Source organism: Passer domesticus, chromosome 3 (assembly GCF_036417665.1).
Source record: "Passer domesticus isolate bPasDom1 chromosome 3, bPasDom1.hap1, whole genome shotgun sequence".
NCBI classification, from domain to species: Eukaryota; Metazoa; Chordata; class Aves; order Passeriformes; family Passeridae; genus Passer; species Passer domesticus.
In genome coordinates this window covers 11,869,760-11,895,871 of record NC_087476.1, presented here as the reverse complement: position 1 = coordinate 11,895,871, position 26,112 = coordinate 11,869,760, and the positions used below count along the sequence as shown (strand labels likewise).

Below are 26,112 nucleotides of genomic sequence, written 5' to 3'. Positions count from 1 at the left end.
CCGAGCCTACCCAATATGTTCATAATAAGTGGATTTCCAAATTTCTGAGAAAATAGAACATAAAATTTCTTTCCATCCACATAATCCTTTACAGTTACAAAAGTATTTTTTGTTTTAGAAATTATAAAAATAATGTAAAGTGGTAGAAATTCATGACAGAGCATTTTCAGGTAGTCTAGCTTCATTCTCCTACCTCATTCTGCCAATGTTTTATACACACATATCTCCTTTTTTAATTACAGTTTTGCAGTTTGTTAAATAATTATGTGTAACTCAATTTGTTACTCACATTAGTGTTATGTGTAATAGGAGTTTCTTCAAAGAATAGAAGACAATATATGCCGTAAAATGCTATAATATTGTTATAGTATAGTGTAAACAAGCTGTTGAGCAGTTTAATTCCTACATCTATTAAAATTCCATAAGGTTGTGATCAGTGAATCCCTAATGTACCAGTGGAATATTTTATCTGTTTGTTGCTTACACTTTTAATGCACTTTGACTGCTCCTATTTTTTCTCATATAAAACAAACCAAAACTTTTATTCCAATATCTTTCTGGAAGGGAGATGTCATACAATAGAAAACCTGTGGATCACCAGTGATGACAAATCCTTAGCTGAAACACACTGTCCCAGTTCAAGGGCATCAAAAGACTGAGCGTCCCAGTTTGCCTGGCTTTGCAGTGCAATCTGTTACTCCCTTTTCTGAGTACTGAAGTGCTTCCTGACCTTTCGTGCTTCCTGAATTGTCAGTAAAGTTTGAAGAAATGGCCTCTGCAATGAATGATAAATTTAGCTATTTTGTCTCCAGCAACCACTGTTAAATCTGTCGGAAATTTGCTTGGCTCTGTAAAGGCTGGTTGCACTTTTTCAGCATAGTAGAATTGATTTTAAAAAAGAATGTGTTCAATGTGGCTTTGGAAATTAATCATACTGCATCTGTAAAAAAATGGCATGTAGGTATTGCACCTAAATCATGGCTGAAAAACCATGATCATGCATCATGTATTAACATGGAACGCCAGGTCTAAGCAGGACGTATCTAAAGGTAAATGTTCAGCCAGGTTCAGCATCTGCTGCAGAGCCAAGAAGAACATGGACTTCTGGTAGTTCTCGCTTTTTACTCTCATTTCTCATTTGTTGTTTCTGAAATTGCAAGGCCAAGCTCATAAAATCTGATGTACTGTATTGTGAGACCTCTTTGTTAGAACAATGAATTTGTCTTCACTACCTTAAGAGATAAAAAGCATATTTGCAATCTCTGCCAAAAGAACTCAGATGAATCTATTTTCTGTTGAACTGAGTGCAAATCTAGTAATCCACAAACTAAAGTCTCCTCCTGTGTCCCTTTTCAGTGTCTGTTTTGAGACAGGATTTTTTCCTCAAACGTATGAGTTTAATTGGGACATATTTTATTAAATTACTGCATACGGAGTGCACAGTCATATATCTGATAACTTGATGCACAACTTTATAGACATAACAGTTTATTAAAGCACATCAGGGATTTTTCAGGATCAAATTCTAAGGTACAAGGATAATGAAATTAAAGACATGTTTCACCTTTTCAACAAAACATGGAGAACTTGAAGATTTTCAAATATAGTCTTGATGCTGTTCAGTAAAAAGCCTAAAATTTGTTTCTGCAGAAGGGAGAGGAAAGACATTTCAAGACCAGTGGAGATTTACTATAAGGTAATGGGGTTTGGTTTTTCTTCATTGGTTTGGGGGTTTTTTTAGGAAGGGAAGCAAAAGAACATTCCTAAAATAGCAAGTCTCTTTTAGACTATGGATTACTTTATCTTAGGATCAGTTTAGGTCAGTTTAGGGATCTCCATTTTTAGGAGATCGCATTTTTAGGAGAGATTTTAAGGGGCATTTATTGTATTCTCCACTTGGTTTATTAAAAATAGAAGACCTTTCCAATGCACAGCCCAAAACCTTCATATTTACTTGATTTATTGATTTGTTTCTCCCCCTGGAATAATTGCATCATAAGATTTATTCTCTCTGTTGTTACTTTGTTTGATAAAGTCCAATATCTCACTCATCCTCACATCAGAGAAAGGAATCAAATGTACTCTGTTATGAAAGGAGGAGATGAAGGTTTCCAGTTTATAATATCATAACTGGGCACCATTCCCACTTCATGAGCTAGTGGTATGGGCTTCTGAACAGACTTTAGGTGCTGTAAATATTCATCTGTATTTGGGAAGACACTAAATATCCCTTGAAATACTCATGAAATAAATATTTTCCTCATATTTTTTCATCTGTTCTCTGGATCCCAAAACCAGAAGTTTGTGTTTGGAGGGCAGCCATGCAAAACCCTGTGTGCATACGTTAACTAAAAATTTGTATTATTTCCTTAATGACCTAAAATCTATCATTTTCAGATGTATTGTGAACATAAATGACCAAGGCAAGAGCAAAGCTATTTCCTACTATAGTGTCTCAACCTAGTTTCCAGCTCTTATGGGTTAATCACACACAGAATCTTCCATAAACTTTCAGGACTTCAAAACAGTTCTTTCAACATTCACTTAACAAGAAAATAAAGGAAGTTGAAAAATATTAAGCCCCTATGGTGGAAGAATGATTAAAAAAAAAGAGCTCAGAATATGTTTATATATTAAATATATACTAAATATATATAAATTACATTAAAATTATATATATATATATGTCTAAAACCCACAAATTGCAGCTTCTTTGCTTAATCTTGAAAACTGTTTAGAGTTGTTAATGCTGACAGTTCTCTATGAAAAAAGGAAAAAGTATCTAGCCACAGAACAGAGTATGCCCTGGAGAAACAATTGTCAAATACATACTAAATAAGATCCTGCCCTCAAAGAATCTAGAACAGTTGAAGAGGAAGATAAATAACAATAAGAATATGGTTTAGACTAGTTCAGATGCATAGTTTTTAGCTAGTAGCAAACCACATATTTTCTAGTTATCCTTACTGTCGTTCAGAAATCATTTTTATCTCTGTGTCACCTATTTTTCTGAGGTGCTCAAAGGGATGTGATAAAGCAGGTAAAAACACAGGGGCAGCCTCAATTTGTACCCTTCCTATAACCCTTCAAAATCTATTACTCAGAGTGACAAGAGATGCAAAGTTTGGGGCCACAAAGCAATACCACCATTTCGTTACCTAATTTCTGGATGGGCAGCCTCTGTGAAAAATCTTCTTTTTTCTGCTCTCCTTGATTAAAGTTAATTCATGCAGCCTGGATGGCTCTACAAAGTTATCAAACAGTCTATTTGTAAGGATCTGCTAAAAGCTAACATGAAATTGTCAGGAACAAACCATGTCAAAACAACCTAATTTCTTTCTATGACAGCCTAAGAGGCTCCATGAATGGGAGAAGAGCAGAGGATGTCACATATCATGACTTCAATAAAGCTTTTGACGCTGTCTGACATGACATTTGCATAAGAGAACAAAAGCACTGGAGGGTGGGCAAGACAGCTCTAAGGTCAACATGCAGCTGGCTTGAAAATGCTACTTAACAAGAAGATATCATTTGTTTATTGACAAAATGGAAGAAGGAGGCAAGAGGGGTAAAATGGTCCTAGATCCAGCGTTCCATAGTGTTTGACTTAGTGAGCCTCCTGATACTGAAGTTTTGAGTTTGGAGGGAGGGTCACCACTTTGGAAGGAAGGATTACATTTCAAAACCATCTTACTAAGATGAAAAATATAAAATAAATATATGGTGTAACTCAAGGCAATTGAACAAAATAGCAGGAGAATGATGAACAATGTGAAGACATACTGGGGGAAAAAACTAATCAGGCACAGGAGTATCTAGAAAAAAAAATAAGCAAAATTGAGAAGAAATCCTGAAATATTACAGTACAAAAATCAAATTAAGAGGAAAGGAGGTGAAAGGCTGCCCAACAAGGTTATGGAGTCTCCTTCTTCAGAGATATTCAAAATCCAGCTGGACACAACCCTGTGCAACCTGCTCTCAGTGACTCTGTCTTAGAATGTGGGTTGGACTAGATGATCTCCAAAGGTGCCTTCCAACCCCAACCATTCTGGGATTCTGAGATCCAAATATGTCAAATGTTGCTGGAATGCAGAAAATTATTTATGTTCTTTATACTTTTTGAGATGGGATAGAGGTGCCCTTGTCTCTCAGTGAGCCAAATATATTAGTGTGCAGCTCACTGGGACAGAGGAAATGAGCAGGGCTGTCTGAGCCCCTCCCAGTCTTTTTTTCTTTTATTTCTTTGAGATGCAGACATACTAGTGTAGATTCCAGTACAAAACTGGCAATGAGAAACAGCAAATAAGCATTTTGAGGTTGATATAGACTGTGTGGAGACAGCCCACTGTAGCTTTAACACCCTAGATTGTGATGGTCCCAGACACTATGAAAGCAGTAATAATGACAGTATGATTTGTGTGGTACAATTGCCTGTAAAAAATGGAAACTTGCAATTTTCCTCTTATGTAAATCAGGATTACAGTTCTCAGAAATTTCAGGCATATATATCTCAAACATGTAAGACAATAGAGTAGCTTTAGTCAGTACCACATAGGCTTTGTTTTCTTTTATTACAATTTCACCTTAAATAATACAAATAAAAGTTTAAAATCCATCGTAGACCAGAGGCAGCATAAAACTTCTCATTTAAAAATAATTGTCAAAATTTTTTTTAATATCCCACTCAGTGATCATTTAATGACAGATTAGTTTACAAGCAGTAAAAAAATGAATTTCTAAGTTTAGAATATCTTTGTAAGATCTTTCAGCCTCAAACTTCAAAAGCATTTTGAGAGTAAAACAAAGCATTTCTTACCAACTCTGTAGTCTAACCAGACTTTCTGAATCACGTTACCTTAACTATTTTCTGCTTCAAGTACATTTTCTGCTTTCAAACTCAAGATGTAATCATCTTCTATATTTTAACACATGTTTTATCCAAGAAAAAATAATAGAATGTGATAACTATCACTCTAATAATATAAGAATCTCTCTGCAAAATAAGAAAAAACAATGTCCTGACTCAGTAGCATTTCTATTCTAAATATGCTCATGTGGTCACATTGCCCTAATATGAGTGTCTCACAGTCATGAAAGTACTTGGTCACAGCATCCTTTAGAGGACTGTAACTACTTACGTTTCTCAGGTGAATAAACAGGGATCTAAGAGCATATATTTGGCATTGAAACACCAAACTTCTAATTATTCAGCCATCTTTTGGACTCCCCATCCCTGGTTTGGGTAGGTTGTTTCCCAGTACAAGGGGAAGCAAGGCTTGCTTTACTGTCACTGGAGCATAACAACTCATCTATATAGAAGAGACAAGATTTGACATAAATTTATACCAAACCCATAGACATGTTTGTTAAAAAAAACTCACATTACCTCACAGTAAGAAACTGGGAGTATCTTAGTGTGACACTCACAATGCTTATGGTTTCCTAGAGTGGGGAAAAGGGGTTGAGTTGCCCAATGTCATCCATCCAAAACTTGGGTTCCTGGGCCAACCCCATCCCTTTTTAGCTGGGAGCTGAAACTGGAACTGTCAGAGATCAGTTTGTCCCCTCTGCAGTTACATCACAGAACACCCTCTCTCTGCTCCCTTCAGTTCTCATGATGAGCACATTACTTCCATACCAGCTGGGTGAAAGTGTGAAAACACTTTAAATCTCTCTTCATCATATCCCACATGACTTTTCCTCCCTTCAGACCATGAAATCCTATTGGTGATGAAGAGTAACTCCCTCAGTTTGCTAGTGAAGCTGTTCTATTTCCTGTAAATAATAAACCCATGACTATGAAGGCTAAAATCAAGGTCTATTTACATCTCAGCTGAGCGCTGTAACCATCAGACTGAAGAATCTGTCTGCAGCTCACCATCTGGCTCAAAGATTATTTCAATATTCAGCAGTGTAGATAAGCTTTGGAGGCAGAGGAAAAGTGAGTGCCTTTGGAATTTACTAATATAATTTGCAGGCTCCAAGAAAATGGAGGTAGCTCTGCAGTTGGACAGCAAGGGGACTTTGAAGACAGTATTCTGGATTTAAGCAACAATAGTTGGCAACAAAAATTATTTTATGAACATAGCCTGAAATGTCTTGCTCAAAGTCACAGTATGCTGAACTTTTTGCAGAAAAATGAATTGCCTCTGGGTTGTCCGAGTCCCAAGAGAGCATCTTCATCATTGGGCTTTCATTGACTCTTGACTTCCAGCTTCTCTTGTGATGTGTTATCTTTTCCTCCCTGCACAAATACATACAATTTTGAAGCATTCATAAGACAAAACAAAAAAAGGGGATAAATAAAAACAGATAAAAAAGCAACAATAAAAATAAACTTTTCATTACAAATCCTGCTGCTGTTGCACCTTAGAATGAAAGAAATTATTAGAACCTCACATAGCTAACCCATTTTATCATTTCCATTCAACCAATTTCCTGTTCTCCTTTACTCTGAAATTAAAAATATATTTATCATTTGCAATTTACAAGACGTATTAAAAAGCTTTTTAAATGATCTCTAACAAGAATTACATCAAAATGTTGTAACAATTCTTGTGAGAAAATTCAGGACATGAAAGCTCAGTTAAGACTGTAAAAAGCAAGCATAAAACCAAAAAAGCTGTTCTCACTCTAGCAGAAAGCATCAAGATATTTCTAAATACAAATTGATTGTTAGTGGCCTCAGGCTCCAAATTTCCCCTTTTTAGAGGCAGATCCTTTCTTAGCATTAAACAATTAGAAATTTTGTTCTTTTTACTACTTCTTATTTATACATTTCTGTGCAAATTGCTATCATTTTGTTATTGAAAGCATTTGTTTGGCCATATCATTGTGCTGTTGCAAAAGTTTACATGTGATTTCAAAAGAGTAATATTTGAGGGTTTTAATATTTTTTGTCCATTTGTTCACACTGAAGTTGTATTTGTGTCAATAGGGAAGCAAAGTGCAAAGCTCATCACAAGAATCATGCTAGGATTTTTTTTTTTTTCAGAAAAGAAAGAGCGTGTGTGTCTGACTACAAGTGCATAAGAAGGTTCTGTGCTCTGTGAGGAAGCAAGAAAGTTTGGTTGATGTGAGTGAGATATAAACAATAATCAGACTGATTTCATGCTGGTACCTGATACCCACAGGTTTGACATTACCTTTAGCAGCCCCATCTGCTTCCTGGGGGATGAGGAGCCTCTCACCAGCCAAAGAAGGGATGTGACATATAAACATTACTTTATGTCCTTCAATTTAAAGCAAATATACTGTAGAAGTGTTATGGTCTGAAAAAATAAGCACTCATTTGGCTTCAGACTCCAGAGACAGCACTTGGCTTAACTCCCCCTCCGGTCTGCATTTTGGGCAGCTTTCCTTATAGTCTCATAAACCTATTACATAAAGGAATTTAATTATTTTTACATTTGGGCTTCTTGAAAGGCTGATATTTAACTTACTAACACCAAAGAGAATTTTATTTAGTCCCTACCAAAACACCAACATAGCTGCCAGTACAGTGTGTGGGCTGTATTTACAGATCAGGATTTAGATTAAATTCTTTATCAGCTGTGCAAAGCACAGCATGCTTTTCAAGAAAAATAACTGCCACGTGAAAAGATAATTAAGTGAGTAACTTCCATCTTGTTCTCAACCTCCTTCCATGGGAGGGGGGGTTCAGCTCTCAGCAGATCTGTCCTCCAAAAGGGATAGAAAACCTTTAAAGCAATCACATCAAGTGTTCACCTGTGAGAAATTGATATATAAAGTCATATGGACTAAGCTGTGCACAAAAAGAGGTTCATGGTATGTAAACTGAAAGTCATGTGGGTAAATGTCACTTCCATTTCAATCATACTATGCTCAACTTCCATTTAAGAAGCATCAGTACATTTTTTGTGTTAATGCAAAAATATTCAGACTAATGAACGTGCAGGACTATGGACGAGGGTGGGATCTGTCTGACTGCCCTTGTTCTGCTGCCTTGTACCGACAAGGATAGGGGTCTCACCCAAATGTGTACATGGCATTCATCCAGCAGTGCACCTCGAGTGCAGCAGAGTGCAAATGGAGACTATCCCTGTTCATTCATGTGTTTTCTGTGTGAAATGGGGAGAGGCAGGTTTCAGAACAGGCCACTTGCTATTGGAAAGAATAGGTTCATACAAGATATAAAACTTACAGCCTGAGAGCTAAAAACACAGAAAGATTTCAAATAAGGGAGAGGCAGCAGCAGCTCACATCTAATCAGGCATTTTGAGGATATGGATTGGACACTGGTGTCTGCAAGTGCTTCTGGGGGAAACAAGTGTCTTTGTGATGCCACCATGCAATGTTGTGCTGAGATTAACAGAAGCAGAAAGGCTGGGAGATGAAGGAAAACTCCCTGCTGCTGATTTGATCACCAGGGACTGTAATGGCTCCGTTACTCCAAGCTCTGTTTTCTGGAGACCGTGTTGGAGAAGCAACCTTGCCTTGTGTGACCCAATATCAGCAGCAGGTCTTGTGGGGGGATCTGAGTCATGTGGGGAGATCTCCACATCCTACAACAGTAGGACATTTCCTTTATGGAGAAGCCATCAGTCCAAAGCATATTTTCTGCACTTTGGTACTGAGAAAAAAAGCAGAAAATCAGACAGAGCCAAGCTTCATGCAAGATGGGCTCTTGTGTAATTCCACATTATGCCCCTGTCCCTGGACCTCAACTGTTACAAGTTTGAGGCAGAAATAATTTTCATTTTTCTTATTTTTTGATCTGTTTTCACTCCCCCGGTAATGTGCATTCTGCCTCTGAGTTCTACAAAAAACACACTAAAACCCTCAATTTTACAGTATTGTCTGTACATTCATCTGGAGTTCTCATGTGATAGCTATGATCCACCTAATTTCCAGTGCTCTTGTTCAAAGTGGAAAATATTCTTTACTTTTTAGCTATTAAAGTCATCTGATTCTTTTAAGAAAATAATCTCTAAGCAGCAGTTACAAATCATTGTCTTTTTAATTTATTTGTGTGTTTTTCATACCTTCCGTATTCACTATAAAAATGTTAAATGTCAGCATTGTGATACTCCTCCAGCAATGGATATTGCTGACTTCTTCTGTTGAAATACAACTTATCTACCAGGCTCTGTTTAACTCTTGATTACTGAAAAATAGAATAAAGAACAAATGGGCTGCTTCTCTCTGTGTCTCTTGTTTCTTTTAATATTTTGCTAGGAGGCAAACAAAACTGAGCCTTACTTATCCAGACCTCTGCCCTATTGTGTCTCTTTAAATTAGATTTGCTGCAATGCAGTATTTTGTTTACTCTCCTAGAAATGAAGGACAGCGTTAAGTTGCTACAGAACCAGAGACTGCAGCAAACAGTCCAAACGTTTGTGATAGCTCGTGGTTTTTCTAAGCTTCCCTGTACTTTGAAAAGAAGGTTTTAGAAAGGTTTTGTGAAAAAATGGAGCAGTTGGAGATGTAAAAAAGCATTTAAGCTTCGCAAGGGAGAATAGAGAAATTAATCATTCTAATTCCTTTGTAAAAGAAAAGGACTGTAAAGGTAGGAGGCAACACCAATGCTAATAATAAAGGCATGGGGATTACATAAAGAAAAAAAGCTACTTATCAGTTATTTAAGTTGCTACTTTTGGGATTTTAGACTAATAATAGCAGCTGAGAAGGTTTTTGTGGCATTTTTTCACTGCTCAAAATTACCTGATTTTTTAATGGTTTAGTATATGGATGCTGTATAAAAAAGAAATTAGTGTTTTAGTTAGTGACTAGGCATACATTATCATGTGCACATGGTGTTTACAATGTACACATATGCATAGGTGAATGTTAAGAAACAGAAAGTTTATGTGTTATACCAGGTCCAACAAAGACACCCACAGAGGAAGATGGTTGCTGAAAGTGTTTTGTTATTTGCAAGCTTTGCTATCTCCCAGCCATACACTGGAGATATGATCAGCTGATGGCCTGAAGTCTCAAGCAGATCTACTTTTCAGTGAAAAAGTCACCCATTTTATTTACAGAAGATGAATTTTGGTAAACATTTAAAGGAAAATGTGCAAACATATGTCTGAAAGAGTTAAATACAGAACCAGTCTATAGATGGTCAGCAGCCAAACACAGAGAAAAGGAAGAGGAAGATGACAAGGGGGCGCCCAAAATGATGGGAAGCAGAGTATGTGCAAGTCCCAAAGGAGAGCAAGAACAGAAGCTCTTTGCTTCCCCCTGTAGGGGGAAAAACCACTCTGACCAGGTCTGATTTGCATATATTATTTATATTATTATTCATACATCAGTGCACTCCATGAGACTCTGTTCTCTGCTGTGCTCTGTTTCACAAATTAGGAGACGCAATATATGTAAACACATTTGGAAAAACAAAGGGTAAAGAAGCTGTGAGACATAACAGCTAAAGAAAAGAGGTCACCCTTAATTACAGTTGTCTCCAGATGGGTAGGAATTTTATGGAGGCTTAGTGCCTATTTCTTTAATGTATTATACAGATATCAGTTGGTACAGTTCTGATTCTAGCTTTTAAAGGGATATTACAAATTCAGCAAAATTTTGAGTGAAATCTCTTCCTCATTTCCTTTCTTTTTCTTCTTAACTCTTCTTTTTTTCCCTGCAGTTACACCTAGATTCTTTGTTTGCCCAGTGTAACTTGTAAGCTCTTACTCTCTTGGATTTTTTTCTCCATCTTCATCTTTCTTTGTTCATTTGTAATGGAGATAGAAATGAAGAACACTAAGAATATTTTTAGTAGTAGATTTATGTAAGAAAATCATTATCTATCCTGACTTACAAAACTCAAAAAAGACAAAAAAGAAAAAAAAATATGGACACTAGTTTAAGATAGCACCTCATCTCATTTACTCCCATCAACATGAAAGCACAGACAGGAAAATGTAACTGAAATGAGGAACGGTTTCTTTCAAAACCTCACACATTGCCCTTAGATTGAATTCTGAGGACAGTTACACACTCACAGGACCACACCCTGATTCCTTTATCCTCTCTGTCACATCACAAATCAAAGCAATCAGGATAAGGAAATTTTTCTAACCTGACCAAAAAGTCAGCAAGTGCCACCAGTAATGACTCAGGGCACTGGAAGGTGCATGAATAATCTATGTATACATTAATATTCCTTGGAATGTAAAAAATTAGTATTTTCATATGAAAGTGCAAATTTATTTTGATGTTTTTAAAAAGGTAAGGGTCACCCTCTGCTTTGGATGGGATACATCTGATCAAAGATTTTTATACTTGAGCTAGTTGTCCTTAGTTCCCCTAAAAGGAGAGGAAACACTCTCCAAAATATATTTCAACCCGTCTTGAAGATGTTTAAAATAGAGAATTGCAGTGAAATATGCCATAAATAGGTGTATTTATTATTATTGACCATGAAGACAGACTAGGTACCACCAAAGGTATAGGCAGTTACATTACATGAGTAAAAATTAGACCAGACCAGTACAATATTTCATGTAACAAAAATCAGATCCTTGGAGTCTGCTCATTTTTTATAATGTCTTACTGTTTAATCATAATTTCTCATTGTTGGTAGGCTCCAGGCACAGCTACAGGACTCCCACACTTTTTTATCTCCCTCCTCTTCCCACTTGTCTCTTGAGGAGCAGATGCTGTACTGATGTTGCCTTACATGCAAATGACTGCCCAGTGTATGAAGCCATGGAATTGTGTCTGGAATATAATGAAAAGGCAGTAAAGTAACTTTGTAGTATACTCTGTGAAACACTTTTGTTTCAGTAAAAAAATCCCACCTGGATTTTTTTACTGAAAAAAATCCTCCTGACAGAGGATCCCTCTGTCATCCTGTTCACCTGATCACTTGACTGACTTACCCTAGGCAAGATGAGATGAAAATCCTCAGTAAAATTGTATTGCTTGTGGTTATAAAATCCCTTAATTCTGTCAGTTGAAGTAATTATTTATCATGGGTTTCAACATAAGACTTTAGATTCTTAATTGTTGCTCTTGGATAAGCAGTAAACTTTTAAAGATTAAACAGATAAGTTTATTTGTGGTGTTATCTTTTATACCTTCTAATTTCTTTTTTAAATTTACAGGAATCTATATTTAGCCATGAATAAGCTTCCAAGAGCTATTTGTACAATTAACAGACAATAGGCTATTTTTTTTTAGTGTCATTTGTTCTAATCTCTTTTCACATTTTCTTTCCTCGTTACCATTTTTCATGAACATAATTGCTTATTATGGCAATGGATTTATTTACTTACCAGAGATATATATAAACACAAAAAGTATTTTAAATTAATAAAGTATTTTAAAACAGAACAATAATTCAAATTCAGTATATTTTTATCAATGAAGTTTTCCCCTTTAAGGATTTTTTTTCTCAATCAATTTATGGATCAAAGCATTTACAAAAAGATTGATGCAAATTCAAAAGTCAGAAAAAGTTACAAATTTAAGATACATATACAAAAAAAATAGATTTTATGCTAACATATAGGTTTTAAATATTAGAATTTTTTCACTCCGAAAGAGGAATTCATCTAAACAAAACTGTTCATTAGAAAGTGCTGTTTTCTATGAGCACATAGAACAATACTCTAAAACATGCTGAACACCAAACATTTTAAAAGCTTTAAACTCTCCAAACACCCTGCATATACATTTTGAAAATAATTAATTTTTAAAGGAGGTTTTCCTCTTAAATTGCTTATGAATTTAAAATGGTGCCAAGTAATAAAAACCTAAAAAACCCCAAAATCTGAAAATCAAAATGGGATTGTTCAAAAGAATCAAAACAAAATGTTTTGACTGAGCAATACAAATTCATCTGTTTTCTCTCACAAGCATTTTGGAGGATTTTTTCCTTTGTCGCACTTCAGCATAAAACACTTTCAATAACCTTAAATAAGAGTTCTTATAAAAACCATGAGACAAAAACTTCAAAAACAAAAAATAGTCAAAGAAATTGCCAGGTATTAACAACAGTAATCTGATTTGAGAAAGTATCCTTGCATTTTCAGATAAGTAAGGCTAATAGAAGTAAAAAAATATTTATGTGTATGTTAACACCAAGTCATTCTGTGGTTAAGAAAAAAGAAGCAAGAAATTGTATACCTCCATGAACTGCAACTTCTTCAGCTGCATTTAAAAAGTTTTTTCTTATCTAGAAGTCAGGTGGCTGGTTTAAATTCTGGTTTTGAGGAGAGAGAGAATCTCCATAGAGCAAGGCCTATTCCAGCTTGCATTAGGCTGAATTTCCTTGGTAGGAAACATACCTTTTTTCTTTGGCTCATCAGAAAATCTTGACAATTAGTTTTGCATAGTTACATGCCTAATTTTTATGAAGAGGAAATAAAGTCACCTTCATCTAAGTGGGCCTTCAGCTGTCCTTGCCTTTTAAGTTCCTCTGGATTTTACTCTCTAGTTCTGGCTGCAGTACAGAACCACTGATGAACTGTATCCTGCAGAGGGCTAATGAAATTATGTTTTCCAAGGTGGATATGATAGATTATTGTAGTTCTTCTATGCAAAATCAGTGCTTCAGTTTGGGGTCAGGCAGGGTCAAGACTCATCTAGGCATGGCAGGGAAGCAGCCAGGCATCTGATACCCTTATGAAAGTAACATCACAACAGACTGATAAATCCAGTTATCCTCAAAAGAGATTTAGGTTAATGGAGGTTACAGGAGTGGGCAGGCAGTTAAGCAAAACTTATCATTTATGCTTTGTCTCCAGCCATGACTTCTTGTTCTTGTTATTGCAGAAAGCAGGTGATCTCAGCTGTGACAAATACTTTGTTTAAAAAGTGAAGGTATCTGTGAAAATTCACAGACTTTTCTAGCACAAAACTCTACCTAAAAGTCCAGGCAGTCTGGAGAGAAGACACTACTTTCCCTCCATCAAAGCTGTGACTCTTGACTTCTACACCACAACTTCATAATGAGTGACAGAGTAACATTTAAGGCTGTTTGAAGACAGAAGTTTTGTCTGTTCCAAGTTTGTTCATATAAACCAGAGGTTGCCAAGTGTTCTTTCAACATTTGTCCTGTTGATTCGTCTTCTCCCCCTTGTGAAATGACACAGTGGTTCACTATGAGCAGGGGTGTTCACATCAGGTTATATGGCAAAGTGTCCATTCTTATTGCAAACATCATGTCTCTGTGGCACAAAGCTTACTCCAAGGAATGCGTGGCTTAGAGTCACAGAATCATAGAATCACTAAAGTTGAAAGAGACTGTCAAGATCATCCAGTCCAACCTTTTACCAAACACTTCTATGCCAGTAAGCCATGTCACAAAGTGCCATGTCTACTTTTTTCTTAAACATTTCCAGGAATGGTGACTCAACCACTTCTAGTAGGACTTCACCTAGACTGAACTTCAGAGAGACAGTTCTTGGCTCTTGAGAAGCAGCACAACTTCTGTTCCCCTTCAGGAGTCTTGTGGCACACAACTGCTTGGTGAGCTGGACTGTTGTGATTGTACTCTGGGACCCCTGAGTGATGCCTTGAGAGGCTGATCTCAGATACTAGACAGAGTTAAAGGAATAAAGTAGGTATTTATTAAAAGGTCTTAAAAGTATACACCTTGGGCAGTACAAGAGCCTGGCCTGGGCTCTGCCCAGGATGAATCCAAGATGGATGGAACATGGATGACCAGTCACGAGTTTTCACACTTTTATAAGTTTTGGTCTATTTACATATTGGTGTTAATTGTCCAATTACAGCTTCAGGTTATGAAGTCCCATTCTCCTTGTTTGCTCTCTTCAATTTCCCATTGTTTACACTTTTTGGGCATGAGGCTGTAATGGTTGTCCTTGGTTCTTGGTCTGGAAAAGGATTGTTTTGTCTAACTGCCCTGTGAAGAGAACTTACTAACACTTAATATGAAGTTTAGAGTTACACACTAAGGCAGTACAGAATCTGAAAAAATATGAAAGCTTAAGGCATCATAAGGGACACAGAGAAGACATGGGGGACATGCTCATGTGGCCAGGAGGGTTGCAGCGTTGTTCTGGGCTCTGCAACAAAAGAAAAATATTTTCCCATTGACTGTTAAGAGGATCACAGCTGTAGTGCAGGACACAGAACCCTCAGGAGCATCCTGTCATCACCTCTTATATTTTCACTGAATTTATTTATAGTAGCAAAAGCACCTTAGGAATTGGGTGGAGCAGGTGTGTGTAAAGGGTATTGAGACCTATGACATGCAAGGAGCCCCTTGAAGCTGCTTTTTATTTCTAGGTACAACTGCCCAAATTCCCTATCTTGTTTTGGTGTGCTGGCTGCAGATACTGCACAGGGAAAAGCAGGACAGTGGCTTCAAACAAGTACTTAATTGAACATAAAATTGTAAGTGAGCAATAAGGAGTCATAGTCCTCTGGTGCTACTGAATGCTGATATGTCTTCCCTTGCGGGAAACAGTAGCTGCTGTATTCTGAAAACTTCAGCTTTTGCTGCATCCATAAATCAGATACATGATTAATTTTTTCTCCCCTGGGACTCTGCTGTGAAAGAGACCTCATCTGAGATCCCTGGCTTCTATTTAGCTGCCATCGCTAGCTTCAGTAAAGAGCCACATGAGAACTCTCTTCAAAACAAAATATGTATACTGCATATTTCTGTGAAATCCTCAGTGAAAGGGATTAAAACATCTTTTCTGCCGAGGTCTCTCATTCTCTTTACTTCACATTCACCACTATTTCCATGCTTATATAACAAGTTGTTAGCTTCTCAGAATGTTGCTTGGAGGATTTGTAGGTAGAAAGAAAACTCAGAATCTGTCCTTCCTTCTGTTTATCCATAGATGGTGGCAGGGACTACCTTGCTTTTCACAGCTTCAGGCCAGAAGGTTTACAACCACTCTGGCTGAAGAGTGCCTGTGCTAAAATTCCTACATTGTACCAGGATATTTGTATTTTTTACTCTCTGAAGGGTTCTTGCAGAAAATCACTGGGAAGTGCTTAAGAAGCAGATAAGCATTTATCTGGCATACTTCCCCTAAACATGACATTTTTAATACCAGTGTTAACCCCTTGGTTCTTTTGAACAGAAGTGACATTTAGCTACAAATCCTCTCAGCAACAGCCTGCATAAACAACATAACAGGGCTTGGAGAACTTCCACCTGGACTTTATCTCTGCCTCTTTGTAACAGGAACACAAGTACTATGTTGGATCTGAGGATGGAAAGACTGGGATATATCCAGAGACCTTGAAAATACACCATGAGAAGCCAGAAGGAGTAAAATGCCCAGGAGGTTTTGGATCCTTTCCTGATCGATGATAAAAAGATCTCGTTTCCAGCTTGACAGAGAATGACAGTATTTCTTCATTTCATAGACAGTGAAAAGAACAGCCACTCTGGGAAGGTTTTCTCTATACTGCTGGAAGAGAGTAGTGCCAGTGGCTTTCCATAGGCTTATGTCTGTACCCTCAGAGGGTTTGGGAAATCTATGTGTGATAGCAAAAACTTTTATTAAAACATTAATTCATGCAACTTTTATTTATTAATCACATTAATTTATGCATAAATGCTGCAACAAAAGACTTTTGGCAGAACATGTTCTGTTTATTTAATCCTTCTCTATTAGAAGGATGGTGGAACTCCTGAACCTGCTTGTGCAGATACCATTTTCAATTTTTTAGTCAACAGTACATCTGAATTTACCTTTGGAATTGTAGTCAAATAAGGAAATATTGTAGAGCAGTAGCTGCACCAGAACTAATAAATTGATGTTCTCTCAAATTCCCACAGGACATACCAAGGGACAGAACCATCATCCATGTCTCTTGCACAAAGGAATTTTCTAGAAAACATCTATTAAAATACATGCCTTGAATCCATCACCTAGAGCTTTCATACTAAATATATTTTAAATCTGACAATCCATGCAATTCTGGGGCTCTCTCAGGGATGTTGTATAAGGCTGTAACTAGGTGAGTGTTTGTCTCTTATCCCAGGCAACCAGTGACAGGACAAGAGGACATGGCCTCAAGTTTTGCCAGGGAAGGTTCACTCTGCACACCAAGAAGAATTCTTCACTGAAAGGATTGTCATGCACTGGAAGGGCTGCCCAGGGAAGTGATTGAGTCACTGTACCTGGAAGTGTTCAAGATATGACTGGATATGTCACTAGATTTAGTTGGGGTGGTGGTGGTCAGCCAAAGGTTGGACTCAATGATCTTGGAGGTCTTTTCCAATCTTTATTATTTTGTGATTCTATGTGTTGGAAAGAGCTATTGTATCTTTTTACACATTTCTCCATCAGTCTGACTTTATTCTACTCTACTTGCCATACTTGGCATAAATGCTGAGGACATTTGCAATCTCTTCCTGACTTTATCACCTCCTGATAGAAAAGATTCCTAACCCTTGGACTATTATTTCCAACAGTCAAAGTTTAATCATAATTTTAGGGTAGCTGGTACTTTCTTTCCAGTTCAAAATTATTGGGTCAAGTTTGCACAAAAGCCAACCAAATGAGAAAACCCCCAGAAAATCACAAGTGAGAGATGTGTCACATAGATAATTTATTAGCTCTTGTGACCATATAGAAAATATAAATATTCACTTCCCTTGGGTTCAAGATCCAAAAGGAGTAATGGTTGTGTAATGAGGGCCTGATAGTTAATTTCTGATCGCTATTGCTCGGCAGTCCTATGCTGAGTCTGCCCATGAACCAAGCTGCAATCTGCAAGATTTCCAACGTGCCCTGACTGATATCTGACCCTCTTGGGAAGGAGTTGTTACTGGGAGCATTTGTACCCAGGGTGAGGGTAACTGAGCCCAGGGAAGTTCATGCCTTTTTATAGACATCCATTGCACTGCAGTGAATATTAAACTAGCATTATGCCCTCATTTCAGGAAGGGAGGTTTTGGATCTATATGGCTTCAGAACTAGTCAAATGTTTATTCCAGTGAGCACAAAAATCTCTTACTCAGTCAATGAACTATTCATTATTGTCTCCTTTTAAAATGGAAAGAAAATACCCATTGAACAGAAGATATAAGTCCTGTGGGAAGCTCTTTGTAAGCTTTTGGTTTGTGCTCTTGAAGTGTTTTGCAGAGAGACAGTCAATGAAATAAAAGATAAGGACAACAAATCAACAAAATCACCTTGTATAAAGCTCTTGAAAGTATAACAATAAAAAGTTAAGCAAAATGTAAATGGACTATGAATTAAAATCAATCAGCTAGTGGATGGCTGTATATGAAAAGCAATAACACTATATAGCAATGTTATAGAATCATATAAATATTCCACAATTTTGTTTTCCAGGACTGTTCTTTGATCATTCAGGAATTAAAATGTTAATTTTAAGAGAAGCACAGCACTTATTATGAAAAAGAATGTTCAGATGATCAATCTTAAAATGTACTAGGGCTTCTTAGATCCATTTATATCTCTGTTGATACCTATAGAATCATAAAAACATATATGCTTAGAAAAGTAAGAAATATGTCAAGAATTGAAATTATGTACACCCTTTACAAAATATTCATCCTTCTGAAGTCAGTTCTTTCAAGGAAGGTGAGTTCTAACAAGAATACACCTAACCAAGAGAGGGAATCAGTGCCTTGGTGTGACTTTGGGAAAAAAACTAACTGTAGGTGTCAGAAGTTAGAAATCTTTAAATTCTGTCATTAACCTAAAAACTGTAGGTGTTAAAAGATAGAAATCCTCAAGTTCTATCATTAACCTAGCCCTCCTTCCTTTTGCAAGTTCTTGATAGCAAAAAGACATATATTGCAAAAAACATGAATTAATAAAAACCCACCATTTTTATAAACATACTTGATCTATACTTTTCATAAATCCTTTACTTCTTGATCAGTAGCAGTAGGGCCTGCTAAAAGATTTTCCTCCATCATTATTCTAGGCCCTTTTACATATTGAAAGGGCTCAATAAGATATCCCTGGAGCCTTTGGTCCTTCAGGATGAACAACTCCAAGTCCCTCAGCCTTTCCTCATGCCTTTTAACATAATTACAAAAGCCATGGAAAGGACAGAAATGAAGTCATATTGTGCATTTTTAGGAGGTCATATCAATGAAGGGAGCCACTGCAAATTCTCATTTTGAGTAAAATAAACCACAATTTGTAGCCTTTCTGGCATTAGGTGCTACCTTTTGCAGACTCTAGCCACCCTTGAATTTGCTCAACTATTGTTAGGTGTCAAACTAACTATGATTAAAAGGCTCTGAGGAAGGGAGAGGAGAGTTCTGCAAGAAATTAAGGTGATGAGGCAAGTTGGAGAACAAAATGTTGTTTGAAATGTTTACAGTATTTATAATACAAAAGTGACAGATGTAGATTTGTATCATCTATTGTAATCAACACATTATAAAAAATTCAGATTAATTTAAACTACTTAAATTTAAAATAAATGGATTATTCAGTTTAGTCATCCTTTAAAACACATCATTGCATCAGGCTTTTATGCAAGTGCAGTAGACAATTTTTATTCTTCAGGTTTAAAGTCCACCTTATTTTTGTGATCAGCCCTCTAGTTAACTGACTACAAATTACAACATAAAAGTGAGTCTAAAATTTCAAATTCATACACAGAAATTCCTTTCATCCACCAGATGAAAAATCATACCTGCATTTTATATATCTTATAGATAAATTAAAGCACATAAGACCTATATTTCCTAACTGGAACACAAGAAATGTGGAAGAGCCCCAATTTTTGAAGTCTAGGAAGAGCCCTAGAGAAAGTATCAATATGAAAGTTTTCTGTCAATCTTCCTGTGCCCTTCATGTAGTGCCTTGGGTCATGTCTATAACAAATAAAAAAAAAAAAAGCAAAACAAAACAGGAAAAAAAAGGCAGTGGTCTCCTGGAATGGGAGCAGGAAACCAACTGTGTCATTTTTATGGTAATTTCCACTTTCCACCTATGTTGTCTAAAATTTCAGTCAGACACTGAAAAAAAGGAAATATTTCTCAGCATCCTTCTGTGCCTGTCAAATGTGTTGCTCAGAAAGCACAGTATTTATCTCTAAAAGGTGATATTTGCCCAACTTTGCCTAGTGTTTGCACTCACAGAATACATCACAGGACAGCATTTTCTGGAAAACAATTTGGGAGAATTTTGTATTTTTCAGATATTTATGTCATAATTAGTCATTCTCATAGCTAGGTGTTTGCTCTGGGCCAAATTAAGGCTCTTGTGTTCTCAGAACACCCTTTCACTTAAATGCCCTTATCTGCACCCGTGGCAGCATATTTTGAATGCCCTCAGAAATGCTCCTGCACTCATGTGTCATTTTAGTTGGATTCAAAGAACCCTTTGGGGTAGGACATCAGGGATTTTTTCTGAGGAATTACATTGTTCATGACCCTGCCGGACATCATGACATTTTTGCATAGCCAGACTGTTTACACTGAGCAGCATTTTTAAGGAAGGAATCAATGTGCTTTCTTCAGTCCATACAGATCTTTGACACTGTTTATTTACCAGATAATTATTTGATCTAATTTGACATCATTTTCTTCCCTTTTTCCAGGCTGAAGAAAATGAATCTCTCATAACCATTCTTTATGATTCCTCAAAATATTAGAAGACTAGCCACAAGGGAGATAGGTGTTGTTGATCTGTCACTTACATTCTTCAAGTCTTAGTTTTTGTTTGTTTGTTTACTTGTTTGTTTTGCTTTACTTAATAATACTTGCTCTCTCTTCTAAACAATTCTTTTCAAGGTCTGCAATTATTTTTTCATATTCTGTATTTCCTAATAAACTCTTTAATTTCCCAGAAGACTATGAAACACTGCAGATTGAACCTCAGATAAACACTGTAAAAAATGTTGAAACTTGATAGCATAAATGCTGATTTTCTATATATGCTGCTTATTTGCTTATGTTCAGAGCCTTATGCCTGCATTTTAAGCTTACTTTGTGCAACAGCTGTGCTGAAAAAGGACTTTTTCTAAAGTTGAATCAATTTTCTGGGAAAATTTGGGCCAGTGGGAATGACAGTGATCATTTAACATGACTATAGAAAAAAAATCATAGACCTCAGTTGTGCAATCTCTGAATTTGGCCTTCTGCTCCTAATTAAACTACAGCATTTCTTTATAGAAAGGTATTGAATTATAAAGACTTCCAATCAAATACATGTCTTTGAGAATATGGTCAAATGGTTATTTACGCTCATTGTGAAATTACTATCATTGCTATAATGCATATCATATTTTCACTTAAAGTTTTGATTTAATGCTAACTCCTCTCAAGAGAGCAATCTTAGCCAATTGAAAAGAAAACTGGAACAGCTGGAATATTCACTGAAACATGTTTATGTGAAGGGATCCAGTGGCAGGTTTAAGAGTTCACATATTTTAAGGTAACTAGATTCAATGGATGCTGTGTGAGCTGCCACTACCAAGAAACAATTGCCCTCCAACTCTCTCCTGGCTGATAATAGTCCTCTCCTTCACCTCATCTTGACTTGACCAGTCATGGGCAGCTCCCCAGGCGTGGTAGATCTAGACTTCATCTACCAGGTGAACCTCACATTCTGGACTCCTCCCTTTTCCCCCAGTCACTCCTGAACTGTGGTGACCAGAAAGTGGACATAGATTTCCAGCTATGATTTAATTTCGTGTAACAGGGTATCTTCTCTGGCTTACCTGTTGCAACCTTCCTACTAAATCCAAATATGTTGTTTGACTTGTTTTGTGGTGAAAGTGCACTTTTGGTTCATGCTTAACTTCATTGCAACTCCATTATACCTTCCAGGTGCTTTTCAGCTGGATTCTACCTTCCCATCTCAGTTTTCAATGAGTTCAGCTTTTCCTCATGTGAAAAACTTCATAATCATTCGTCTTGAACCCACTCCTGAGTTTTCTCAAGCAATGTCTGAATTGAAGCTCTACCCTCTGGTGTGAAATTCACCCTCTGTAGTTTACTGAGGGTCTGTCTCATCATACAGACCATTTATGAAGCTATTGAACAACATCAACCTCAGTACAAATCTTTAGGATGCTCCTCTTGCCAGCAGCTTCCAAAGAGATGTCAAGTCATGGATTATTATCTTTTGAGACCAGTTGTTTAGACAATTTTTAACCCATCTATCAATTCAGCAAGCTCCTCAGCTTCTAAAACTAAACACAGCTGGGAAGGAGGAGGGTGCCCAATGTCAAAACTAAAGCACAGTCTTCCTTTGTTCGTGTCACAGCCCTCAAGAGGCTCAATCAGTCTCAACACTTTTGCAGATCATAATCAAAGGCAGCTCACTCATGTCAACCAGTGCTCTCAGAAGGTTTTGGGAAATCCTCTACAGCCCCAGAGATTTCAATGAAAACAGCTTCCTGTGGTCCCTGAACTGCTCTTCTTCAGTTGTTGTCTCTCTCCCTCTTTTCCACCTTCTCCTGATATGTATAGGGATCCGGGGAAACTGGATTTGTCTGCCTGAAATTCATTTGATTGGAAAAGTTGTGATCAGCAATACCAAACACTATCATTTTTATCTCCAGGTTAAAGCAGTTTTCTCTTGTCAACAAGAAAGGTATAGAAAACAAACAGTGATTGCACTTGCAGCTTGATGGTCTTGTAAACAATATTACTCAAGTAGATGATTGAAGTTATCACTTGGTAGATTCAAATACAAAAGTTAATACAATTTGTCTTTTGCAGAATGATCTCACTGGTTGATATACTATGATAATTACTATAGAGTACCATACTTAAGGACTACAGGTCTCTTATTTATCTTCCCCAGGATGTCAGTGAGTACAGATGACATCTCTTGCCCTAAAGATGTGACAGATGAAGTATTCACAAACAACTTCAATAGGTGAAGAGTTTTCTAGAAGGGTCTAGGACACAGTTTTATATATATAATTTTGTGTTTCCTGGCAAAAATCCTGCATTTTAAAACAGCAATGTCAAAGAGTTCGGTCTTGTTTACCTAGCTTCATGAGATTAAGAAAATCTGACATATTTTAAAATACATAAATTTATATTAAATATATTACTGTATGACAATATTGACTAAAGGAGGCAATGGGCAGCTTAACACTTCAGGCAACTGTGTCCTTTCCACCACAAGTACAGCTTGTGAAATACTTCCTTGGATTAATGTTTTCTGAGTAGGCATGGATATTTTTAAATCTCTCTTTTATTATCATCATTCTCATTCATTTGATTGGTGCATTAGGTTTCTATTATATGATTTTATTTTATATTGTATTTTAGCTCTCCATCAACTTGGTTATTCATAAACTCCTACACACAGGAAGACACAATATTAGTAAATCATTCAGTAGTAATAATTGAATTTGTCAGATTTTGATAAGCTATTCACGCCACCACAAAACTCATTGTTTTGAAAGGGGGGCATTCTCCTCAGTATTGATTAAAAAATAATTGTTGAAATTCTTCTGAAAGTAAGAAACATTAAAACTAATCTGGTTTGAATTATGACTGAGTGAAGCAGATCTAACTCAGGTAAAATGTGCTTTTTACTTTTGTGTTAGTATTTCTTTAGTTACATATTTAATTGAAACCGAAATGCAGTTCTTACTTTTGGAGTTCAATCTTTTTTTACTGAAAGCTATTTCACCCAAAATAAACATAACATTAGACAGCTTGCACTGCTGTCTAACTAATCTGATATCCTGTGCAGGGCTGACAGACCCATTGCCAAAGCCATACAGAAAGGCTATTGTGCAAGGTAGGTTTTTTTCTTTTGACCTTTATGCCACTCTACATGATCATTTCAGTCTTGCATTTACTGACAAACTTCACTATATAATAAAAATAATCAGCTCAAGACAAGATGACTGCAGGCTATTCCATAAAACTTTAATAGCCTAATTTTTCAAGTTAGCTGAGTTAATGATCACAATAAAAATTCACCGTTTTTATTGGAAATGTCAAAATTTAATTATAGCAACATCTATATAGCAACATCTTACTTTTTTATGCTGCTTTTAACTTACAGATATTTTTTACTTAATATTTGCAGTGTGCTAAATGTTTGTATATCTGAAAAGATATTGCTGGATTTTATTAGCATCTAAATTGTTTTTCACCTTACATACACAGTCTGTGGAATTTACTGAAATGAACATTTTCCTCATCAACTTTACTTTGAATAAAAATCTTCTAATCAGTAATTTTGTTTATATGATCTGAAATATAAACTTCAAAATTAAATGATATTGTGACTTAAACTACGCTTTGCTGTGACAGGGATTTCCTTCCTTTTCCCAAAAGGTATCAATAAGGAGTGATTTTTTAAAAATGTTGTCAATTCTTTTTAGCATTCCTTTTCATTCCTTTAAAAAAAACCCAGTTGCTACATTCTCACATTTTTTGGTTGAAATATGACAACACAAACTGCTTTCTTTGTTTCTTCCTATTTAATTTTCCAAAATTGCCATTTCATTTGTGTTCCACAATCAGATTTCCTGCTGAAGTGCTGAGCTCCATCTATACGTAAATTGAATAATCTTTCAAAGACAGAAAAGGAACTACTATTTAATGTGAATTCTCATTATTGTAAGAAATTAAGCTCTCTGATTTTCTGTAATAATAAATTCTGACTATAGAAATTCGTTAAGAAAGAACATGACAATATTTTTTGTCAGTAATGAGGAGGGTTTTTTATATTTAATGAGTTCATAAATACTGGAAAAGTTTGTCTTCATTATCTCCTTTGTTTAGAGTCAGGTTTTTTAGAAAATACCATGAACAAACACCTTACCTACTTTAATTTTTCCCAGTTTAATCTCTTTTATCATCAATTGATTCATTTTATTGTAAACAATTTAAAATAGTAGACAGCTAATCTCAATGGCTGTAAAGATGCACCCTCACTAAATAATATATACTTATTATGTATAAATATAGATTGTTTCTCTAGAAAAAAATGTCTGAAAATACTCAGAAAAAAATAAAACACAGACAAAAGAAAAGCATAGATACATCATATCATATAACACAGATATGATAAGGTACACTCAAAAGGAAGTACACTTCCTTTTATCTTTAAAAAGTTTGTCTTTTAACATTGCAGCAATACTAAGGTTTCCGATACTCAAGTTTTCTGAAAAAAATATGGCACAAACTGTCTTTCTAGTGCCTGATTGTGGAAAAAAATATGTTAGTATGCAGTTCTTTATCTGTGAAATAATCTAATTTTAGACATAGATTTGCTGTTATTTCCCCCTGTCAAAGAATATAGATGTCTAAAGGAAAAGCAGAGGCAACATGACAGGCAACGTCATGAGGCCATATGTTCTACACAAACTATGAAAGTCAAACTGAGATCTGTTCCAGTATTTTAGGCTAAAAACAAGCTATGTGCTAAGATTTCCAGCTATTTTCAAAATTATATCACATTTCAGCAAATGGAATTACTTTATGAACAGAGTGATGAATCTGGCTACACCATGAAAATCTGTGTAAGTGTGCAGGAAATGATGTGCTTTGGGCTATTTTGGGCCAACTACATATATATTTACATGCATACAAAAATTAATGTCACTATTTTAAGAGCTCATGACTCAAAATTTATAGCTACACTGCAAAATATCAGAAAATTAATCTTATGCTTGAGAGTAGATCTCTAAGATTTGGGAGATAATTTCTAGTGGAGGCCCTAAAAATTATCTTGTGCCATAAACTGCAAGTAGGATCATTTATAGTGATACAAATGTTTAATAATGCTGACTTTTGGGGTATTTGCTCTGGCTGAATAGAAGGACATGGCCAGCAAAACTTGTAATTGTGTAGATTAGTGAGAAATTGTCAAAATATAAATGAATCAAAATATCTGAGAAGAATAAGGTGCCAACAAAGAGAAAATTCAGTTAAAGTAGATGCAAAATTAATCAATTTACCCACAAATTAGTTAAGGGTGAAATTTATCTCACCAAATATAGACATCTACAGTACAGCATCCATAGCAGATCTCAGCCACTAAGGTCTCTTAGGGTCCCTTAGAGAAATAAATTAATTCTGGCACAAATATATCTTGTCTTAAAGTAAACATCCAAAACAGGTCAAAGGAATTGTTCCCTCAAAGGGTGATTAGGTCAGATACAGACATCCATATTTTTGATATCTAATGTTAGACAAGATGAATTGAACCTTTCAGCATTGCTTTAAACCTTGCTTAG

At 36.1% G+C, this 26,112-nt stretch overlaps 1 long non-coding RNA gene across 1 annotated transcript; it reads left to right on the top strand.

Annotated features, from left to right (window-relative positions):
- The first annotated feature begins 1,653 nt into the window (after nt 1–1,653).
- On the top strand, nt 1,654–24,896 carry LOC135295997 (uncharacterized). The gene is made up of 3 exons (XR_010358040.1): nt 1,654–1,696; nt 6,995–7,075; nt 21,725–24,896. It is a non-coding gene; the product is annotated as an uncharacterized LOC135295997 (long non-coding RNA).
- Nucleotides 24,897–26,112: the final 1,216 nt, after the last annotated feature.